Source organism: Podarcis pityusensis, assembly GCF_964106645.2.
Source record: "Podarcis pityusensis genome assembly, chromosome: 15".
NCBI classification, from domain to species: domain Eukaryota; kingdom Metazoa; phylum Chordata; class Lepidosauria; order Squamata; family Lacertidae; genus Podarcis; species Podarcis pityusensis.
In genome coordinates, this window is record NC_138040.1 from 27,816,907 (window position 1) to 27,830,628 (window position 13,722).

Below are 13,722 nucleotides of genomic sequence, written 5' to 3' on the forward strand. Positions count from 1 at the left end.
CACAAGGTCTGAGGGACAATGGACTGGCCCCCTGCTGAATAGTTTTGCTGACCCCTAGCCTAAACTGTGCCACAGAGCTGTTGTAAGGATAAAATGGGGAGGAGAACCATGTAGGCCACCTTGAACTCCTTGGAAGACAAGGTGATTTATAATAATAATATAATATAATATAATATAATATAATATAATATAATATAATATAATAATATAATAATATAATATAATATAATATAATATAATATAATATAATAATATAATATAATATAATATAATATAATATAATATAATATAATATAATATAATATAATAATGGAGCCCTGCTGCACCCCAACTGCCTAGAACCTACTTGCCTGGAACCACACTGTTTCCCACAGCATCCAGTATACAACAAAGGTGGAGGATCTATTGCTGTCTAGATGCTGGTCATTGCTGGTGCTGTTGGAGTCCAGCAACATCTGCAGGGTCACAGGTTCCTCAATCCAGACCAATGCACAGTCCCAATCCGGACATGACAGCAATCATCAACTGGTGTTCAGAGACCTACTTCCTCTGATCCTGGAGGTACACCTAAGCAGCCATACCAAGCTTTTTTTAAGAAGAAAAGGACAGAACTGCATGAACCGTCTGAAAGTAAAAAGGGGAGAACAAAACTCGAAAGCTTGTAGCTTGTCTCTGGCTGAAAAATTCCTGCTGAAGCAACTGCTCAGGGTAATCTATCACTGACCACGGATAAATGTGCAAAAGGGAAGGAAAGGAGAAGAAAAGAATGAGGACAAACAGGTGCAAGAGGAGGTGTTGCCAGGCTGGGGATCGAATGATATATGGACTGGGAAGTTGTGTGCCTAATATGCATCTCCATGGGCATGACTGGTGAGTGAACCTCTTATTGAAGGCTGGCTCACTGGAGAACTGCCCAGTCTTCTCCACCATCCACCTCAGTCTAGTGCAGCCCTGTTCACTTCCAAATGGCTTCCTCTTGCCCTTCCAACTCTTTTCATCCAATGGGGAGCTAAGTCTAGAGGACCAGGTGGATGTTGAGGACTGGCTGCCAGAGCTGCCCTTGAGATGGATGGAGGGGGAGATGAGATCCTCCCACACTGTCATAGAGAGAAGGGATAAATTTGCCACAGCTTTGGAAGTGTGTGCATGTGAGGAGATAATGTGACCCCTCAACATTTATGGAGACCACAACCCATTAGATGTACTGGGAAACCTAGAAAGCACACTGCGGGCTTCCATTTCAGAGGGACGAAGCTGCATCTCCCATCCAGAGTTGTCCGCACAGAGCATCCTCTGTGCAAGAAGGAGCAACTGCTTCAGCATCTGCAATGAGGAAAGCAGAGCAGAAGGGCTCTTATGGAGCTGAGGGAGGGGCTCGGAGGGAGGGGCTCCAACTGGAAGGGCAGGTGGTCTGTGCAGTTGGCCTGCCAAGGGAGGCAGTGGAGGCCACACGGTGGGGAGTTTCCAAACAACAGTTTGGATAAGCATCTGTCAGGGGCTGGCTCCACTTTAGTCATTTTGCCTCCAAGACTGCGTGCGAGAGAGAGAGGCGGGAAGGGAGGGAAATTAACAGACTATAGTTAATTGTAGTACTGCTGTTCACACATGTTGAAGGACTTGGAGTAGAGCAAAAGACAGAAAACTGTGTGTTTGTGTGTGTCCATCTCTCTCTGTGTGTGAAAGAGACAATACAGGAATTGTGAGAAGGTAGAATAAGGAGTCCCTGGGGGGAAAGGAGGCGTTCTGGATCTAACAGTATCCTGAAGGAGTTGTGATGACAGCAGCTGCCACCACCACTACTCACAAGAGATTATGAGTCTGGCTAATGTTTGCATGCTCTCTCTCTCTCTCCCTCCCCCATGAGCCCCCCCCCCCATACACATCTCTTCTTCGTCTTCTAATTAGAGAGCATTTGGTATGGTTGCGTTCTGAGTAATTCCTCTTGAGAAACAACCAGCTTCAAATTAAAGAACAAAAAAATAAAAATAAAAGTAAAGTACCACGAGGGAATCAGCACAAGAGCAGGAATGATGCAGCTGCCATAAGCCCAGGACGCAACAGGCCACCGCTCTGAACCGCTGCCAACTTCCAAACTGGCTATCAATTTCTCATCTGTCATTGAGACAAGCTACGAGCGCGAAAGTGCGGACTGTGTTGATTACAGAAATGCGCTGTTCCAATATGTGCTGGTGCCTGCAAACCCCTGAACGTTTCCAGAGGAAATAAATTTGCAGCAAAAGGGGCGAGGGGTTAGAATCGCTATATGCTGAAACATCACGCCCAACACAGAATGATTTATCACAACTAAATGCAGGAGGTAATGTTTCCTTATAGAAGTGTATGTCATCTCATGAGATGGGACAGAGGGACAGAGGAAATTCAGCCTGATTTGGGGGGCCTTCAAGTTGTTATGGGGAAAGTACAGTACCAACACAGAAATAAGTTTGGTGTCTGTGAACAGCCCAGGGAGAACAGCTAACTTGTCCTGATCAGCAAACAAAGTCACTTTTGTTTGCATGGACAATGAGAGGCAGTGCCAGGTAGAGAGACCTAGACAGCCACATTCAGCCTCCACACCTGAGGTTCTCTAATAATAATAATAATAATAATAATAATAATAATAATTTATATCCCACCCATCTGGCTGGGTTTCCCCAGCCACTCTGGGTGGCTTCCAGCAGAATATTAAAATACAATTCATCAAATATTAAAAACTTCCCTAAATAGGGCTGCCTTCAGATGTCTTCTAAAAGTCAAATAGTTGTTTATTTCCTTGACATCTGATAGGAGGGCGTTCCACAGGGTGGGCGCCACTACCGAGAAGGCCTTCTGCCTGGTTCCCTGCAACCTCACTTCTTGCACTGAGGGAACCGCCAGAAGGCTCTTGGAGCTGGACCTCAGTGTCTGGGCTGAATGATGGGTGTGGAAATGTTCCTTCAGGTATACTGGGCCGAGACTGTTTAGGGCTTTAAAGCTCAGCACCAACACTTTGAATTGTACTCAGAAAAGTACTGGGAGCCGAAGTAGGTCTTTCAGGACCAGTGTTATATGGTCTTGGCAGCCACTCCCAGTCACCAGTCTAGCTGCCTCATTCTGGATTAGTTGCAGTTTCTGGGTCACCTTTAAAGGTAGCCCAACGCAGAGCACATTGCAATAGTTCAAGCGGAGGATAACCAGAACATGCACCACTCTGTGGTCTGTGGGCAGGTAGGGTCTCAGCCTGCGTACCAGATGGAGCTGGTAAACAGCTGCCCTGGACACAGAATTGATCGGCACCTCCATGGACAGCTGTTAGTCCAAAATGACTCCCCATGGAGTAAAGGATTAAACTCTCCCTCCCCACTTATTTATTGATTTAAATTTATATCCCACCTTTTTTCTCCAAGGAGCTTAAGGTAGCATATATGGTTCTCTCTGTTGCCATTTAATCCCCACAACAAACCTGTGAGATACATAAGGCCTGGCCCCAATGCTTCTCTCACAACCAGTTAATGCCATGTCCACTTTGGACTTCAGTCTCTACACATCAACGCAATGGCCACTTTGTGTGTCTGGAGACCCAACTGGTTCTGTCCAATTGGTTCTATACAGATTAAAGGTCATGGGGGTCCCCGATCCACCTTGCCATATTTGAGACCTTTCTGGGGCCTCCATATTTCTTTTGTACTCACAAAACATGAGAGCATATGAGGACACCTTGCAAAAGGAAGTGAAGAAGAGGTATCCTTTCCCTCTAGGTGTAGAGTCCCCCCCCCCCAGCTTCCATCACAGCTCAGTACTGAGAAACAGGGACATACACTGCATACCTCTGAATATACAAGGGGCACATGACGCATCTTTACAGGAGCACCCTGAATAAATGTTCAAAGGCAGGGAGGATCAGATCTTAATCCTGCCTTACACAAAACTTCCCCAGGTATGTTGATTTTAGCCTAATCCTTTAATATTTAAAAGCATTTCCATTCTTGTTTGAAGAGACTTCCTGGCCTCTGGAGAGGGAGAGAGAAATAGAGAATGGCAGGTGTCAGGTAGCGAGTGTTCTTTGCATCTCAGACCCTTGTATTATTATTATTATTATTATTATTATTATTATTATTAGACAGCTTTCCAGCAAGGGGTGATCCTCTGAAGACTTGTGAGTCATGACCTCTATTGTTGTTATTGTTGTTTGTTTGTTTGTTTGCTGCTTTCTTCCATTTCAAATCCGGGCAGATTGTAACAGGAACTTCAAACCGAGCAGGAAACACATAAATTGAGCATGTTCTTCTGCTCCATTTGGGAGTATTAGACAAATGTGTCAGCATTTGTGTTCTGTCCTCTTTCTGCTGGTTCCAACACAGTTACAGAAACTCTGGCTTCCATTAATTTTCTAAACTATGGTGTCTTTCCTTCTAAAGAAGCAAGCAGTGAAATACTGTAAATGTGAGCACAAGTTGGGCAGAAAATACGGGAAAGTGAGGGATACAGAAGTAAGCTATGGAAACTCTGGCAAATGCCTCGGGTCCACCTCTGCTAGCCCTGGGTCTTAATTCTTGATCCCTCTGTCCCTCCCTGATGATGAACAATGCAAGTTCTCCCTCCCTCAGTGCCAGCTCTGCTTCGCAAACAGTCTGGCAGCCTCACACCTCATTACTTGGCAACAGGTGCAAAGCAATAAATCAAGCAGAGAAAATGCCACTCAGTGGGGACTCCTTGTCTCTGGAGACTCAATATTTTTCTTGATTCCCACATCTGGCCATCAAGAGGAGGCAGGAGGCAGTGTTGCTGTCCGTGGTCCTGATCGAGACTGTCTTGCTACATACTGGGATGAGGAGGCCATCAGCGAGGAGACCCAGGTGAAAATAGCATGCTTTGAGGTAGAGCTGTGAAATGTACCACAGAGATATTGCTTGTAAAAAGAAAAGAAAAGAAAAGAAAATGTTTATAACTGCAAAGAGAGCCTCCTAGTTATGTTCTCCTTTGGCTGCTGGGCTGGCGCTTTCCTTGCAGCGAAATGCATTGTGAGAAGAACACCCAGGACCTTTCTGTTTCAGGAGCACCGGCATGGTGGGCTGTGGTTTTCATATAAAACTTGCAGATTTCACAGTTCACTTTTAAAATCTGTACAAATCTATGGTGTGACCGCAATTGGAACACTGAGTACAGTTCTGGCTGCCTCATTGCAAAAAGTATATTGTAAAGGTGGGGAAGGTTCAGAAAAGGGCAACCAAAATTATGAAGGAAGGTTACAGAGTTTTGGACTTTTTAGTTTAGCAAAAAGTTGAGTAAGAGGTGACATAATAGAAGTACCGTATTTTTTGCTCTATAAGACTCACTTTTTCCCTCCTAAAAAGTAAGGGGAAATGTGTGTGCTTCTTATGGAGCGAATGCAGGCTGCACAGCTATCCCAGAAGCCAGAACAGCAAGAGGGATTGCTGCTTTCACTGCACAGCAATCCCTCTTGCTGTTCTGGCTTCTGAGATTCAGAATATATATTTTTCTTGTTTTCCTCCTCCAAAAACTAGGTGCGTCTTGTGGTCTGGTGCGTCTTATGGAGTGAAAAATACGGTATATAATATAATGCACAGCATGGGGAAAGTGGGTAGAAAAATGCTTCTTCTTTTTACCTCTCTCATAACACAGAAACTCATGGACATCCAATGAAGGTTAATGTTGTAAGATTCAGGACAAATAAAAGAAAGTGCTTTTTCACATGACACATAGTTAAACTCTGGAGCTTGCTCCCACAGGAGGGAGTGATGGCCACCAACGCCGATGGCTTTAAAAGGATGTAATGGCTATGCTCTGCGTCCATGTTTGCTTCTGAGTAGTAGTTGCAGGGCAGCCCAGGAAGGAAGAGCGCTCTTGTGCTCAAATCCTGCTTGTAGGTTTCCCACTTGCATCTGGGTGGCCACTGTGAGAACAGGATGCTGAACTAGATGGGCCATTGGCCTGATCCAGAAGGCTACTCTTATATTCTTATGTTCACGGGTAGAGAGGAGCCTTCAAATCAAACATTGAACAATCCAGTGCAGTAAATCATAGAACTGTAGAGTTGGAAGGGACGCCGAAGGTCATCTGGTCCAACACCCTGCAATGCAGGACTATGCAAATAATATTAATGAGATGACATACACATCTATAAGGAAATAATAAATTTTATTTATACCCCACCCACCCTGGCCAGAGCTGGGCTCATGGCGGCTAACACCAGTAAAAATTACAGTAATAACATAATAGGGGAAAAAACCCGATTTAAAATACAGGTTAAAATGCAGCCTCATTTTAAAACTAGCCCATAGATCACATAAAGGGAGGGAAACATAAAGGTCAGACTGAGTCCAAACCAAAGGCCAGGAGGAACAGCTCTGTCTTGCAGGCCCTGCAGAAAGAAATCAGATCCCACAGGGCCCTGGTCTCTGTCATGAGACAGAGCGTTCCACCAGACTGGAGCCAGTGTTGAGAAGGCCCTGGCCCTGGTTGAGGCTAATGTGACTTCCTTAGGGCCCGGGACCTCTAGAGTGTTGCTCTTTATGGACCTTAAGGTCCATAAAGGACCTTACGCAGGGCATACCAGGAGAGGCGGTCCCGTAGGTACGTGGGTCCTAGGCCGCATAGGGCTTTAAAGGTCAAAACCAGCACCTTAAACCTGACCCTGTACTCTCTTGCTCTGCAGGCTCCAGGGGAGTCTGGTCCAGTAGGGCGAATGTGGCACTGCCCCACCAACCTCAATCTGTCCTCAGCACACACACACACACACACACACACACACACACACACCATGCCTATCTCCTTACTTACAACCAGTCCAGGTGGCAGCACAAGCCTCCAGCTTCCTCTTCCTTAGCCTCAGCGTTGCGTTAGGCAGGAGAAGCCCATTGACTCTGGTTCCACCTGTAGCTCACACGGCTGCAATGATGGGAAACTAACACTCTAAAGTGCTCTGTAGGCTAAAATAATTTATAAATCTGGTGACTTCCGGGGTGGCGCCATCGGCAATGGCGGACTCCCTCTGATCTGGAGGGACTAGCTCCACGCGAAACGGGTCTTTTCCGCTACGGCGAAGCGGGGACCCTTTCAAAAATCACAGGCGGATGAAGCCTGTGACCATGGGACTCGGCGGGCACCTTTAGCGCCCCCCCAACCCGCAAAGGAACCCACTAACGGGCTCCAGAGCGAAGAGGAGGAAGTGGCGCGGTGCTGAGAGTCAACTGCTTCTTCCGTGGAGTGAAGCCGCACAGCCGTTGCCGGAGAGCGCTGCCTTTTTCCTGGGACAATTTGCCTCCTAAAATAATCACCCGTGAGTACTTAAATCTCGGACAATTGGACTTTAAATAAGGACTTGCGAGCAGAAAGGAAAAATGGACTTAAAAGTTTATTTCAATTTGGCACAGAAACGGGAAGGTCTAAACAGGAAGTCAGCCTTCCGTTTCTTTGTAGATAGATTGAAGCAAAGACATGGCAAACTAGAGCTCAGAAAATCGCTTGTAAAAGGTTAACTTTCATCATTTAAAATTGTTGAACCCCCTTCGGAAGCAGGAGAAGAGGGGGGATTTTATTTTCGGACTGTTTAAACTTGCAGAAGTGAGTGCAAAAGAAAGTAACTTTCCACCGTCTTAATCCTGGAGCGGGGTGTCAGGACTGACGTTTTTTGAAGCTCATTGACCAGAGACAAACGTCTTTGACAGATAGCTAAAAGAAGAGAAACATAGTGATTCCATTGTTCCCCTTCGCATTTTAAAGGAACAAATATTGACAAAATATCTGAAAAAGGAAACTTTGTTGTCAGACTTGTCTTTAAAAGAAAGAACAAAAAGAAGTTTTCCCCCTAGAGGGAGACTGTGAAACTGTAACCAATTTCGGGGAGCTTGCAGCTGTTACTGATTACAATCGTGGGAATAGACTTCTGACCTTGCAGGACAATGTATTCAGAAGCTCTGTTGTGTGCTCTCTGTAAAACAAATGCCCTACTGGAACAGCTACATGAGAAGACAGACTTGATGACTGATGCGATCAGAAATTTTGAACAGGTAGTGGGAAAATATATGCAGCCCACCCAGGAATTAAATCAGGAGTGTGCCCTGACAGAACAGATGAGGGAAGAGGATGTTGCTGAATCTGGGGCGCCAGAGATGGAGGGAGCTGTGGCCTAGCAGGATCATGAGCTTTTGGATTTGACAAATGAACTTTGAAAAAGCCAGATTTGGAAAGATAAAGTTTGGTCTGGTTTGGAAATGGGGTGTTGGATAGACCCCCCTATGCAGGGATGTTTGGACTTTTCAAGTCTGGCAATGGGCCGTGAGATCTTTGGGGTTGTGGGGGCTCTTAATTTTGGAGGGACTTTGAAACATATTCTTAAATACCATATGGAGTTTAGTGTGGACTATGGAAAATCGAGAAGGGTCAAAAACATTGTTAAGCTGGAGTTCCCACGAGTGAAAGGAGCAGGAGACAAAGGAAAATACAGGTATAAATATGAAGAAGAGCCGCGGAAGGGACATGGAAGAGACTTAAGGGCCTCGGATACAAGATTACCAGGTTAATGCGCTAGATTGATGGGATAAAAAGGACTGACAAAACCCGGGACCAGGAGGAAGGGACGTTGGATGAAGATTGGATTGTTTATTATTATTATTATTATTATTATTATTATTATTATTAGGATTGTCTTATAAAATTGATGAATGTTAGAAAAATGTTGGAACGAAATTACTTGGCTTTAGCAAAAATGTTTAAAGAATTATGTAAGAATATTATGGTTATGAGAAGTTGGTAAAAATAAGACTTAAGTTTTAAACTTTAAGGTTTTTTATAGTAAGATAAGATTAAAATAGATTAAGGTAATGTAATGACAGAATATTATGAAATATGGAAAGGATTTGCTGCGACAATTAACAACCAGGATACAAAAAAAGGGAGGAGGAGGAGGTCAAAGAAAGAAGGTAATGACAGTTAAGGATTTGAGAATGATGGATTTGTTTTTGACTGTTTGTGGTGTATTTTTGTTTTTTGAACTTGTATTGTTTGGTGTGGTTTGTTTTTTCTGTTTTTTTCTTTTTTTCTGCTTTGTTCTCTTTTGTAATTCTAAAAAATTTTCAATAAATATCATTTAAAAAATAATAATAATAATTTATAAATCTGCCTTTCATTTTGCCCTTTTCCAAAGGTCAGAGTGGTTTATTAATACCAGTATCGTGAATTAATATTGGTGGAAGATGTGGCTTGATATGGTGGAGGAACAGGTACCATCTCACCTCAGTTTTAATTCTATATTATTATTTGCTTCTGATGGAGATAGATACAAGGCTGGAATCGGATCATAGCAACTGAGTGTCTCATTGCTAATTTTATTAATCTGACCTGGCAACGCTCACAGTTCCCTTCTCAATGTCCTTTGCTTCTGTGAAGGTATGTTTCTCCTGGCTGTAAGTCTATATGATCTCTGGAGTTGCTTCAAACTGCTTCGTCTGAGCAACAAAACTAGGAAGGCTTTAAAATGCTGGAAGGTGGCATTTTCCTTTGTGAACAGATCAACTTTTCTCCCCTCCACCAGTCTTCTCCTGCCTCCTCCTCCTCCTCCTCCCCACCAGCGTTCAGATGTGGATACCCTCTCTCAAAATGCAATAAATCTTTCACTTTCAAATCTTAGATTCATTAAAAGTAGCCCAGGAGGAAGGAATAATAAGGTGCCACTTTACAGCCCAAATAAAACACAGAAAGAGGCAGTCCATAATATGAATTTCAGGCTTTGGCTGAAGATAATTCATGCATCATTTTCAGATAAGAAACAAAAATGGAGCTGCGTCAGCACATTGGCTGAAAAAAAACTTTTTGTATTATGTTATGCCTTTCGGTAATGGGCCCAGGTTACCATATATCACCGGTAGCTCCAGCTTTCTGCTTCCCCATCCCCCTTGGCTACTGTCACAGTAATATCCTCCATGAACGGCATCACCTGTAGACTGAGCAAAAGGGGAAGAGCTTTGGGAAAGGACGGGGGTTCAGCAAAGGAAGCGAAGCTAAAAGCAGCAATTTCTCTGAGCTTCATGTAAAGGTCAACATTCATTAGCAATAAATAAAGGGGGGGGTGGCTGGCTCACATAGCTGCAGTGGGGTCTGCAAAAGGTCTGTTCTTTTTCCCTATCCCAGCCATTTTCAAAAATTTCCTTTTTCCACAATAGCACTCTCATGATGGAACTCCATCCTGAAATATGGCAAGAATCTTTTGACACAAGTTAAAACCCTTGTTATTGTCCCAGGCTTTTAGGGGAGATATTTTATTGAAGGTACTTCCTGCTGTGCTGTTGTTGGAGGAAAACGTTGCTTTTTGCTGCTGTGTTTTGTGTGTGCTGGGGGCTTGAATTCAACTGATGTGGGTTGTTTTGTACCATGTTTTACTGGAAATGGTTTATTACAGCATTTTAAACAGCCCCTCCCTGCTCAGGAATTACAGCAGTGGTGGTGAAGGGTGGGATATAAATTTAATTAATAAATACAATAACCATAATGGGTTGTATCCAATGCTTGTCCTGCTCAGAGTAGACCCATTGAAGTTCATGGACATGACTAACGTATGTTCATGAATTTCAATGGGTCTAACTCTGAGGAGAACTTGGTTGGAATACAACCCAATAGAAACACTTGTAGAAATACCCCTCCCTATTTCATTCTACCTGTGTTTTACAATGCACAGGATGGGAGTCTTCTCATTGTCCCATTTCTGGGCAAATTATGCTGTGCAGTGAGGTGGAACAGGACCCTCTCTGTGTTGGCACCCCATCTATGGAATGCCCCCCTAGACCTCTTTGCTCAGACCTTAATGCAATGCAATACAACTAACTGATGGATTGTCTGCAGTTTTATTTGAGGTATTAATTTTTATTTGAAACCTTTATTGCAACGGTTGCGTGTGTGCTCTGCTGTGTACGTTTTCTGCTGTAATCTGCCATGGAACTGTGAATTGATGAAGGTTGGGCTTGATACTGAAGCAATATATCAAAAATATTCACTTGGTTAGCCAAAAAAAAATAATGTAAAAAATGTAATGTATTCAAACATCAGCCATACAGTATGTTCCCTAGAGGGACCACTTTTAAAAAAATCAAACAACCTGGCTTTTTCCCTTTTTTTGCCATCCGTGTCACCTGCTAGCTTTATCTGGGAATAAATTTAATTTTGTCAAGTGCTGGAGAGCAAAGGTAGCAGAACTGATCCCACCCCAAGCGCTCATCTGTCATAAGGAGCGACTTCCTTACTAATAAAGTGACCTTGTGTAAATAGCTCAACTTGGCAGAGTTGCTGCACCTCTGGTGTAGAACACGCGTTGATAGACGGAGACCACATGGGCTGGCAGTCCAAGATGAACTATCAGACACGCACACAGAGAGAGTTAGTTGTGACTTCGTCAAGTTCCTTTAGCTTTTGAAGGCAGAGGATGCCGGTGACTAAGGGGTCTTGGTGAACAATCACTCCTGCCGCTTGTCGATACTGCAGCAGCCAGTTGCTCCTGCATATTCTGAGCAGGAAAAGAAATTGTCATGGCAGTCTCCTACCTCCTATCGAATTATGCCCCGTCCTCCATTAGAATGAAACCTGATCTCACTGTGCCATCTCCACATTCAAGGAGATCACCTGAATAACTTCATGGGCAGGGAGTATATGCAGAATTATCCTGTTTGCACCTGGCTATAGAGCTGCGGTCAGTACCTTATTACATGCAAATCAATGCAAACCATAACACGAATTAGCAAGTATATTTGGTGAGAAATAAGATACAAAAAGTTGTCTAGGTTGTCCTCAGCCAATTCAACAGAGGACGTGGTACATTTCTAAGTTTTCCTAGGAAAATGAAGTGTAAAGGGATTAGGGTATAGCTTTGTCAGTTGTGCTCTTCTTTCCTTATGGAATATTTGAACTCAAGGGAGGCCCTTGTCCAAATAAAGCCCTTTAACCACCCCTGCTCCCAAGGGCCGCCTCTCCTGGTATGCCCCACGGAGGACCTTATTGTCTACATATAACAACACCCTGCAGATCCCGAGCCCCAGGGAGATTAGACTGGCCTCAACCAGAGCCAGGGCCTTTTTGGTTGTGGCCCCGGCCTGGTGGAACGCTCTCTCACAAGAGACCAGGGCCCTGCAAGATTTGACATCTTTTCACAGGGCCTGCAAGACAGAACTGTTCCGCCAGGCCTTTGGCCAGGGTTCAGTCTGACTCATTTTCTCTTTGTATGAACGAGTACAAAGGAGGTTCCCCAGCCCACTCACATGTCCTTATAATATCAGTGGAAATAGTTGGTCCTGGCGAGTATTAACCACTTTCAGTTTGTCATTTGTCAGGATGGCCATTTGTCCAGTCCAATTTTAATTTCTCTGAATTAATTTTGGGATGCATTTTAATCAATTGTTTGTTTTCATGTATATTGTGTTTTATATAATGTTAGCCGCTCTGAGCCCAGCTCCGGTGGGGAGGGCGGGATACAAATATTATTATTATTATTATTATTATTATTATTATTATTATTATTATTAAAATGAAAAAAGAAATGCAAATGCTGTTGGTAGGTACCTTTGCTATGCTTGGACGCATTTGGTGAGCTCTGCCACAATATCCGTAGTAAACAAACAAACCCCTCTGTTGCAGAGTTCAGAGTTGGACATCGGAATTGGACATTTGCTGATTATACAAAGCTTCACAGCTTGCTCTCCACCAGGTAAAGTCTGGCACTGTGATTTATTTAAGGACATTTATTTCAGAGACTTTCAGAGACTTCAGTTAGTTAGTTTTGATGTTTTGAATTATTCCATAAAGTTTTTCACATTGTTATTGTTTCTGGCCATCGTGTTGCTTTTGATATTGCTGACAATATCCGTAGTAGCAGCAGTGATACTGGGTCTGTGCGCCCTTTACCAGCTTAAAATGCATGTTCTTTTTCTCAGTTTGGATCGAAACTGGCTTGGGGAAAATGGCATCCGCCTGCAGTATTTCATAAGAAATGACAGGATAGATATGGATTGTGGCTAATACTGTGAGTGCGCCTCTTCCCAAACCAGCTGTGTGAGTGGCAGGACTGTGACCTAATTTAAGAAAAGCTAGTGGATTAATTTGTTTGAGATTTAGTTGACTACATTTTCACAAATTTGCTTAGGGGTGAAAACAATATGGGTTTTTTTTTAAAAAAATAAGTTTTAAATTTCATTTTCAGGTGTAATGATCAAATAAAACAACAAAAAAACCCACACCTGAACAGAACCATCCCATAAGGTCCTAAAAACGGGGGCAATTCTTTCATGCTCCACCTAAAGTAGTATAATTACCAAGTACAGAAGACAAAACCTCAAGACATATCATCCATGTCAAAATAATAATGCACCAATCCAAAATTTCATCTGGGAAGAGTGTGGTTCATCAGCTGCTGATTCCTTATTTGCGTGTACAGTAAACTGGTGTCAGGTCGTGACAAATCCTGCTTCTCCAACTGCTCAAGCAATCAGATTTTGTGCATAGCTCTTCGGCCAGGGCTATCTGCCAAGTCTGTTCAATCCATCCCTCACAGTTAAACCTTTAGACACTTTCCAATAACACACAGTTTCCATTCTGGCTGCAGTTGATAAGAGGTGCACGAGCTCTCTAAAAACAGTAGCTCCAAAGCACTTTCTTTTCGATCACGCTGCTGTGTATCCTAGCAGGTACACTCTTAAGACGAGGAACTCCATGGGTGGGTGGTGCTTCTGAATCTCAGGAGGA

At 43.5% G+C, this 13,722-nt stretch overlaps 1 long non-coding RNA gene across 2 annotated transcripts; it reads left to right on the forward strand.

Moving 5' to 3' along the window:
* The first annotated feature begins 402 nt into the window (after window positions 1-402).
* LOC308464397 lies at window positions 403-13,363 on the forward strand. Of its 2 annotated transcripts, XR_013980007.1 has the most exons (4): window positions 403-870; window positions 9,146-9,221; window positions 12,619-12,688; window positions 13,181-13,363. It is a non-coding gene; the product is annotated as an uncharacterized lncRNA (long non-coding RNA). The 2 variants fall into 2 exon arrangements; XR_013980008.1 differs by lacking the exon at window positions 9,146-9,221.
* The last annotated feature ends 359 nt before the right edge of the window (window positions 13,364-13,722 follow it).